The sequence below is a fragment of the Odocoileus virginianus genome, chromosome 5 (genome assembly GCF_023699985.2).
Source record: "Odocoileus virginianus isolate 20LAN1187 ecotype Illinois chromosome 5, Ovbor_1.2, whole genome shotgun sequence".
Classification (NCBI taxonomy): Eukaryota; Metazoa; Chordata; class Mammalia; order Artiodactyla; family Cervidae; genus Odocoileus; species Odocoileus virginianus.
In genome coordinates, this window is record NC_069678.1 from 18,708,980 (window position 1) to 18,718,793 (window position 9,814).

At 45.3% G+C, this 9,814-nt stretch overlaps 1 long non-coding RNA gene across 1 annotated transcript; it reads right to left on the reverse strand.

Moving 5' to 3' along the window:
- Positions 1-806: 806 nt before the first annotated feature.
- LOC139035165 (uncharacterized) lies at positions 807-8,079 on the reverse strand. The gene is made up of 3 exons (XR_011487734.1): positions 7,700-8,079; positions 3,546-5,049; positions 807-1,825 (listed from the first exon to the last, which is right to left on the reverse strand). It is a non-coding gene; the product is annotated as an uncharacterized lncRNA (long non-coding RNA).
- Between the last annotated feature and the right edge of the window lie 1,735 nt (positions 8,080-9,814).

The following is a 9,814-nucleotide window of genomic DNA, read 5'->3' on the forward strand; positions in this document are numbered from 1 at the left end:
TACAACCCCTGCCAAGATATATTGGCTCTTTAGAGCTGTCCTGAGAAATCTTAACCCCAGAAACTTAATTTTGGGATGTTCATTAGAATGGCACGCATTTGTAGCTCTGAATAAGTATCTGAGATCTCCCAGGGGCTCACAGGAGTATTGAGTGTCCTCTTCTGTTTTCTTTCATGGCTTGACTCTTGAGTAGTGAATCCAGGAGTTGTGTCCTGGTACCTTGACTGCTGTGGGGTAGAAAGTATTACAGGGTAGGGGCCCTTCCATGTGGGCTGGAGTTGAGCCTTTGGGGACCCATCTTTCCAGACTTTAATTAGGACTTGACTCCCTGGAGCATATAGTGGTGGCTCTTTAGAATCTTTTGGGTCCTGGTTGACACCCCACAAGTGTATGTCTTGTTGGAATTGCCCAAAGGCCATGGTATAAGACTGGAGGGTCTGAGCCTCGGGATCTAGAAAGAGGTCATTGACATAAACAAAAGGTCTCCCATATAGCAGCATCTCATAAGGACTAAGACCAGCCTGTTCCTTAGGGGCAATAGAGGTACGGAGGAGAGCTATTGGTAAAGCCTCCTTCCATCCCAGGGAGGTCTCCTGGGTTATCTTTTTTATCACTGATTTTGAGAATTAGTTGGCTCTTTCTACTTTTCCTGAAGACTGAGGCCTCCAGGCACAATGGAGATAATAAGTAATGCTCAATGCTTTAAAGACCCCTTGGGTGACCTCAGAAGTAAATGATGTCCCATTGTCACTTTGTAATGACCTGGGCAGACCACATCTCGGAATGATTTCATGGAGCAGTTTGTTTTGTTTTTTTTTTTAACCACCTCCTCAGCCTTCTCAGTCTGGGTGGGAAAGCCTTCAATTCATCCTGTGAATGTATCTATCATGACTAATAGGTATTTATACCCTTGAGAAACTGGCATCTGGGTGAAGTCCATCTGCCAGTCCTCTCCTGGATAGGTCCCACGTCGTTGGGTGGGCTGGGCCAGCTGGGGTCTTTGAGCTCCTGGGAGGATGTTTAATTGGCAAGTGGGACAAGAGGAGGCCACTTGCCTTACAGTTGTTTGGAGGCCTGTTCCTCTGAAAGGCCTTTCTAGTAATCTTTGGAGGGCCTGCTCCCCTAAATGAGTGGTGGCATGTAAGGAGTTAACCAACTTCCATTGGAGGTTCCCAGGCAGAAAAGGAGTCCCTCCTTTTGGAACCATCTGATATGATCTTCTTGAAAGCCCTCGCTCTTAGCTTTAAGAGTCTCACCTTCAGTATATGAAGGAGTTTCTGGCAAGTTAGTCTGTGGAACTAGGGTGGCAACCCCTATTAGGTCATGGTTCTGTAACGCTGCTCTCTTAGCTGCCTGATAGGCTGCTTGGCTCCCTCGTGCCTTCCTTCCGAGCTCCCTTTCTGGTGTCCTTTACAGTGGGGGACTGAAACCTCAGTGGGCAGATGGACTGCCTCTAAGAGTCTAAGAATTTGATCACCATATTTGATTGGGGACCCTTGGGTGGTCAAGTGGCCTCTTTCTTTCCAATTAGCCACATGTGCATGGAGCACCAGAAAGGCATATTTAGAGTCAGTATAAATGGCTACTCTTTTTCCTTTTTCCAGCTCTAACAGTCGAGTCGGGGCTGTGAGCTCAGCTAATTGAGCTGAAGTACCTGGTGGAAAAGGCTTAGCTTCCATGGTCTCAAAATTGGAGACTACTGCATATCTGGCTCTTTTTCCATCCAAGACAAAGCTGCTTCCGTCAGTGTACCAGATTTCCTCAGGATTGGTCAGAGGATCTTCCAACAATCCCTCTCGGGGTTTTGTCCACTGGTCCAAGGTATCTAGACAAGAGTGAAGGGAGAGAGTCCGTGGGGATAGGCAGGAGGGTGGCTGGGTTAAGAACCTCACAAGGAGATATAGTCAGGTCTGGATTTTCCATCAGCACTACTTGATAGCTGAGGATTCTTTGATCAGACATCCATAAATGGCCTCTATCATTTAGTTGTTTTACTTGGCAGCTGGTAAAAATAGCTAGTTTGCCCCCAGAAGAGAGTTTTAAAGCATCTTCTATCAGGATTGCAATAGCTGCAAGATTTTGAAGGCAGGGAGGCCAGCCTCGGGCAGTTGGGTTGAGCCTCTTGGATAAGTAAGCTACAGGCTTGGGCTCAGGTCCCAACCTTTGAGTTAACGCTCCCAAGTCTATTCCTTCCTTTTCATGGACATAAAGTTGGAGTGCTTTTTCTGGGTCTGGCAGCCTCAAGGCAGGTGCTTGAGTTAAGGCTTGTTTTAGTGTGGCCTCTGCCTTCTTTTGAGGCATCACATCATCCCATCCCTTCAAGCTTTCGTATAAGGGCTAGGCAATTAGACCATAGTTGGGTATAGAGTCTACAATACCCCATTAGCCCCAGGAAAGCTTGTAATTGTTTTCAAGTCATGGGGGAGGGCAACTGGAGGCTTCTTTGTACTTGATCAGAGGACAGCCTCCTGGACTCATGTGTAATCTGAACTCCCTGGTAAGTGACCTTTGTCTCGACCATCTGGGCCTTAGCACAGGAGATTTTATATCCCCTCTCTGCCAAAAAGTTTAGAACCTGAATTGCATGTTGTGGGGCATTTTTCTCATCTGGAGAGCAGACTAGTAGGTCATCTATGTATTTTGATATTTTCCCATTAGGTCCCAGGTCCAGATCTAGGAGATCTTGGCTAAGAGCCTGCCCAAACACGTGGGAGCTGTCTCTGAACCCCTAAGGTAATACTGTCCAAGTTATCTGTTGGTGTTTTTCTCCTGGAGCCTCCCACTCGAAGGCAAAGGGATATTGAGGTTCTTTAGCCAGTGGTATGCAAAAGAATGCATCTTTGAAATCCAAGACTGTAAACCACTTGGCACTGGGTGGGATTTCTCCCAAGATAACATAGGGATTGGGTACTGTGGGATGGAGGGGGACCACAGCTTCATTTATGATCCAGAGATCTTAAACCATTTGCCAGGTCCCAACCTTTTTCTTTACAGGGAGGATTGGGGTGTTACACGGTGAATTGGTGGGGACCAATGGCCCACAGGCAAGGAATTTTATTAGAGACTGTAGTCCTTCCCAAGCTTCTCTTCTGAGGGGGTACTGTTTCCGGTTTGGAAACCGAGTAGGATCTCAGAGGACAGTGACAACTGATTCAGCTTGGTGGGCTCGTCCAGGAGTCTTCTGGTCCCACACCTGGGGGTTAATTTTGTCCTCAAGTAGTTTTTGGCCCTTCCCTATTGGAGAGGGTGTAATGGGTTTCTCAGTAGTAACCAGAAACTGTAGGTCTCGAGGGACTGAAAAGCTTCCCATCGCAAGGGTGGTCCCCAGTTTACTGAGTATATATCTCTTTTACTCAGGGACCACCAGAAACTGGTGGAAAAATATTTGTCCATCCCAGCAACAAAGAAGTGCTCAGGTGAGTATTTTTGTAATTTTTTTCCCTTTAGCACCTAAAATGGTACAGGTTTGGGAGGAGAAGGCTCCGGAGTAGGAAGTTGGGACAGAGTAGGTGACCCCTGTGTAACCAAGAAACCCTCAGACCTACCTGCCACATCCAGTTGCACCCTAGCCTCCAGCAACAGGTGGGCTGGCTCGAGTGGGCTGCTTCAGTCCGGTTGAACCATTGTGAGGGAAGGCTTGGTGCTTGACCTTGAGGCTCTTGGGTTCCCAGGGCAGAGTGCTGCTCAATGTCCCAATAGATGGCATTTGTAGCAAGCCATTTTAGGAGACTTGTCACAGTTTGGACACTCTTTGGCCCATTGTACCGCCTGTATACAGATTAGCCATTTGCCTTGTGCCTTGTTCTTCAAGGACTTGAGGTTTGCCATAGGGCTTCCCTGGAGGGCGGCCAGCATCTGGGCATGGCTTGTCTCTTTCCTTTTATCCCTTTCATGAACCTTGGCCTCCCTCTCCTGTTCTCTGTTATAAAAGGTATTGGTGGCTGTCTGGACCATCTCATCTAGAGGTAGCAGGGTCCTGCTGCTGTAGCTGTTGTAACCTTATCCTGATGTCTGATGCACATTGGGACAGGAATTTGTCCTTTAAAATCACCTGTCCCTTGTAAGAGTTTAAGTCCAGATTTGTAAACTTTTGGAGGGCCTTTTTTAGCCTTTCCAGAAAGACAGTGGGGTTCTTGTTGGGCTCCTGAGTTATTGCTGAGACCTGGGCATAGCTGATTACTTTATGCTGTGCTGCTTTTAGTCCTGCTTTTATGCAGATCAGAAAATTATCCCTTTCCCAGATGTGCTCAGGGTCATTATAATTCCAATTAGGATCTAAGGAGGGGACTGCAGTTTCCCCTATTGGGTATTTATCGCTTGACATGTGAAGCCCTGTAGCATACCTTCGGGCTTCCTTTAAGACCCTAGCATGCTCAGGGTCGATAAAGTTTGACTAAATATGACCATGATGTCCTTCCATGTCAAGTCAAAGGCCAAGGTAATGTGTTGGCATGTATCTATGTATTTTTCTGGGTCATCTGGATAGCTTCCCAGGTCTTATTTGCTCTGTCTTGGAGAAGGCTTATGGACCTGGGTTGGTCCAAATTCTCCAGTTTCAACTAGGGGACATACTCAAATTGGTTTCTGTGGAGGGGGTGCTCCCGGATATGGGGGCATGTTTGGATACAAGGAAGGAGCATCAGGAAACTCAGGAGCCATGGGAGGTTAGCCTTCACAGAGGGCTTCCTTCTCTTGGTTGTCTGTGCCTAACACCATCTGCCTAGTAGGCTCACTTTTAGGGTGTACAACAATCCCACACTTAAGACATAGCTCCTTCATATCTCTTAGGTGGAAAAAAATTTGGACATAGGGGATCTCTGTCCATTTCCCTTGTCTTTTGCAGAATAAGTCAAGCCACCAGATGGTACTGTAATTCAAACTCCCATCCTCAGGCCAGTGTTCCTTGTCCCTCAGAGGATACTGTGGCCTTGCAGTGGCACAAAAGAATTTTAAGCGACTTCTCCTTAGGGTTTGAGGATTGAACAGCTTCCAACTATCAAGAATGCATCTCAAGGGCATCTGTCAGGAAGTGGGTTGGTTATTTCCCATCTGAAAGACAGTGATGACAGGGAGGAAAAGAAAAAAGAAAAAAAAAAAAAACCTAATAGGCCTCTTTCTATTTCCATGGGTGGACTTCCTTAGGGGTGAGTCTTTCTGAAGCTTATCCTACCCAGTACTGTTGCAACCTGAGAGCCAGGCATCCCCGGGTCAGGGTGCAGATCCCCGGGCAGGCTGAGGTGTGACAGCCTCCTGGAGATCAATCAAATCCCCAGGCAGGCTGAGAATTGGGTCCCTGGGCAGGTCTAGTCATGTTGACCTCCTAGGACCCCTGGACTGGTGGATCCCCGAGCAGGTTGAGGTGTGACAACCTTTCAAGGACCAGATTCCTAGGCAGGTCAAGGCAGTTTGACCTCCTGGAACCCCCAGACTGGAGTTGGGCACCCCCAAGGTCACCAGTGTGACCAGTGCTGGGTAGGATTGAGGGGTTGTAATCTTAACTCATTGCCGGTTTGTCCACCATGGATGGGAATAGATATGATGTAAAGCAATCCAGTTCTGTGCCCTACTGGGAACCTGGGGAAATAGTCATAAGGCTTATCCTCGTATTACTCTGAGGGAGTGTAAGTCACTGATTTCTTCCCCTAGTCCTCCACAAGAGCAGTTTAGGGTGTCTCCAATGGTAAACATCTCACTGTCATAGACCCACTTTAGGTAATAACAGAAGCGAGGTAATAATAAGCGAGGTGGAGTAATGTTGCCTACAAAGTGGCAGGGCCCTGGTTGTAGGAGTTAGTAAGTGGCTTAAGAACAAATTGATGAAAGTGAAAGAGGAGAGTGAAAAAGTTGGCTTAAATCTCAACATTCAGAAAACAAAGATCATGGCATCCGGTTCCATCACTTCATGGCAAATAGATGGAGAAACAGTGGAAACAGTGGCAGACTTTATTTTGGGGGGGCTCCAAAATCACTGCAGATGGTGACAGAAGCCATGAAATTAAAAGACGCTTACTCCTTGGAAGAAAAGTTATGACCAACAGAGACAGCATATTAAGTAGCAGAGACATTACTTTACCAACAAAGGTCCATCTAGTCAAGGCTATGGTTTTTCCAGTAGTCACGGGTGGATATGACAGTTGGACTATAAAGAAAGCTGAGCGCCGAAGATTTGATGGTTTTTAAACTGTGGTGTTGGAGAAGACACTTGAGAGTCCCTTGTACTGCAAAGAGATCCAACCAGTCCATCCTAAAGGAAATCAGTCCTGAATATTCATTGGAAGGACTGATGCTGAAGCTGAAACTCAATACTTTGGCCACATGATGCCAAAGAGCTGACTCATTTGAAAAGCCCTGATGCTGGGAAAGACTGAAGGCAGGAGGAGAAGGGGACGACAGAGGATGAGATGGTTGGATGGCATCACCGACTCAATGGACATGAGTTTGAGTAAACTCTGGAAGTTGGTGATGGACAGGGAGGCCTGGCATGCTGCAGTCCATGGAGTTGCAAAGAGTTGGACATGACTGAATGACTGAACTGAACTGAACTAAGAACAAATTGATAAGAGGCAACAGACCAGATGTTCCATAAAAGTGGAGTGGAGATTTGATCCAGGGATATATTTGTAGCTTTAGGAGAAGGGTTTGTGTCCAAATATTATCCCTGGATGCCCAATTGCCCTTGAAGGGATGCCACCAACAGATAAACCTCTAGTAGGCATTGAGTGCCTGTCACCCACCCTAGTGGGTTCACTGAGAGATGCTGTTGTTGCACATGTTGCAGGAAACATGGAAGATGAAGGCCTGAATATCTAAAGAGATTGAATATTATACAGCATTTCTGGTTGTCCCTCCAGAAGATTGTAGAGGCAACACCGTGGGCTTGGACAGGGCTCAGGAAAAAAGCATGAAACAGGAGGGAAGGGGGCAGGGCACAACTTTTGAAAAAATGACATAACCCAAGGGCATAACATAAACTGATTAAAATCAAATGGGTCCAAGATGACAAGTCAAATTCAACTAAACTTTGATCCTCAATCTGCAAGCTAAATGACACACCCAGAAGTGCCAGGACAGTTCCAAGGCACTGTCAAAAGGAGTGGGTGGTTCCCCAGTTGTTGGAATGATCCTCCGACTCATTAGCATATGAAATCACCCAGCCCTCTAAAACTAACCACATCACATTCTATGGCTGCTTCCCTCTGTGATGGCCCACACTCTTGGAGAGTGCTTCTCTCTGAATCCAAACAAATCCACCTCTTACCCATCGCTGTGTCTCTCACTGAATTTTTTGCAATAAGACATTAAGAGCCTGAGCTTCATTAGGTCCTGAAGCCATGCACCATGGGTTTTGGCCAGGCTCAAATCCTGGGAGAGATGAGCTGAAGGACAGGAAGAAAAAGCAGTGGGAAAAATGTGCCGAGGAATCCTCTTCATAACCTGCTGGAAAATCTGCTAAATACCTGGCCTGTGCTCACAGTTTTCATTGGCCTAATCCTTGGCGTAAAGAAGATTAAGGACAGAAGGAACCCCCACCCGCTTGGGAAGCAGCTACTAAGTAGCCCCTGCCAGAGTCCCTCAATTGCACCCACTGCCGCTCGCCTATTCACGGGGTGTTTGAGGAAACAAGAAACGAGAGATTGTAAAGGAATCAAGATTTTGTTAGCCATGTGTCCTTCCATCCATAGGAGTAAGGACATCCTACCTTAACCCGAGGTCTCCTGGAATCTGAGACTGAGCCCCGTGAGCTTCCTGCTGTTTATTTGTTTTTGCTGTCCCAGTTTCCAGCACGCTGGGCTTCTTGTCACTTCCTCCGCATTGGGTTTTCTTCTCCTTCAGCTTCCACTGTAGGAGCTTTGCCAAGTTAGGCTTTCTGCTCTGCTTGGCTTCTGCCTTGCAGGGGCTGAACTGAGATTGTTTCAGCAAGGCTTAATCTGAGTCATGGCACCATATATGTCCGGGGAGTGTGTAACTTCCCCGGTTCTGTCTCACCACAGCAAAAAAAAATTTTTTTTAATTTTTTAGTTGAAGGATAATTGCTTTACAGAATGTTGTGGTTTTCTGTCGTACATCAACAAGAATCAGCCATAGGCATACTCATGTCCCCTCCCTCCCAAACCTCCCTCCCATCTCCCTTCCCACCCCACCCTTCAGCCTGTTGCAGAGCCCCTGTTTGAGTTCCCTGCGTCATACAACAAATTCCCGTTGGCTCTCTGTTTTATACACTGTATTGTAAATTTCTATGCTACTCTCTCCACACACCTCCCCTTCTCACTCCTCTCCTCCCACCTTGACAATAGGTCTCTTCTCTATATCTGTTTCTTCATTGCCACCCTGAAAATAAATTCATCAGGGCCATCTCTTCAGATTCCATATATATGTGTCAGTATACGATATTTACATTTCTCTTTCTGACTTACTTCACTGTGTATAATGGGCTCTAGTTTCATCTATCTCATCAGAACAGATTCAAATGCATTCCTTTTTATGGCTGGGTAGTATTGCATTTTATATATTACCACAACTTCTTTATCCATTCATCTGTCGATGGACATCTATGTTGCTTCCATGTTCTAGCTATTGTAAATAGAGCTGCAGTGAACATTGGGGTACACGTGTCTTTTTCAGTTTTGATTTTCTCAGGGTATATGCCTAGGAGTGGGGTTGCTGGGTCATATGGTGGTTTTATTTCTAGCTTTTTAAGGAGACTCCATACCATCTTACATAGTAACTGTATCAGTTTACATTCCCACCAGCAGTGCAAGAGTGTTCCCTTTTCTCCACACCCTTTCCAGCATTTATTGTTTGTAGACTTTTTGATGATGGCCATTCTGACTGGTGTGAGGTGGTATCTCATTGTAGTTTTGATTTGCATTTCTCTGATAATGAGTGATGTTGAGCATCTTTTCCTGTGCTTGTTAGCACCTGTATGTCTTCTTTGGAGAAATATCTCTTCAGGTCCCTTTCCCACTTTTTGATTGGGTTGTTTTCTTTTTTGGTATTGAGTTGTATAAGCTGCTTGTATATTTTGGAAATTAATTCTTTATCAGTTGTTTCCCTTGCCATTATTTTCTCCCATTCTGAGGGTTGTCGTTTTACCTTGTTTGTAGTTTCCTTTGCTGTGCAAAAGATTTAAAGTTTAATTAGGTCCCACTTGTTTATTTTTGTTTTTATTTCCATTACTCTAGGAGGTGGGTCATAGAAGATCTTGCTTTGATTTATGTCATCGAGTGTTCTGCCTATGTTCTCCTCTAAGAGTTTAATAGTTTCTTGTCTTACATTTATGTCTTTAATCCATTTTGAGTTTATCTTTGTATATGGCATTAGATAGTGATCTAATTTCATTCTTTTGCATGTAGCTGTCCAGTTTTCCCAGCACCACTTATTGAAGAGGCTGTCTTTGTCCCATTGTATATTCTTGTCTCCTTTGTCAAAAATAAGGTACCCATAGGTGCATGGATTTATCTCTGGGTTCTCTATCTTGTTCCATTGGTCTATATTTCTGTTTTTGTGCCAGTACCATACTGTCTTGATGACTGTAGCTTTGTAGTATAGTCTGAAGTCAGGAAGGTTGATTCCTCCAGCTCCATTCTTCTTTCTCAAGACTGCTTTGGCTATTCGGGGTCTTTTGTGTTTCCATATAAATTGTGATATTTTTTGTTCTATTCTGAGAAAAAAGCTATTGGTAATTTGACAGGGATCCCATTGAATCTGTAGATTGTATTTGGTAGTATAGTCATTTTCACAATATTGATTCTTCCCACCCAGGAACATGGAATATCTCTCCATCTGTTTATGTCATCTTTGATTTCATTAATCA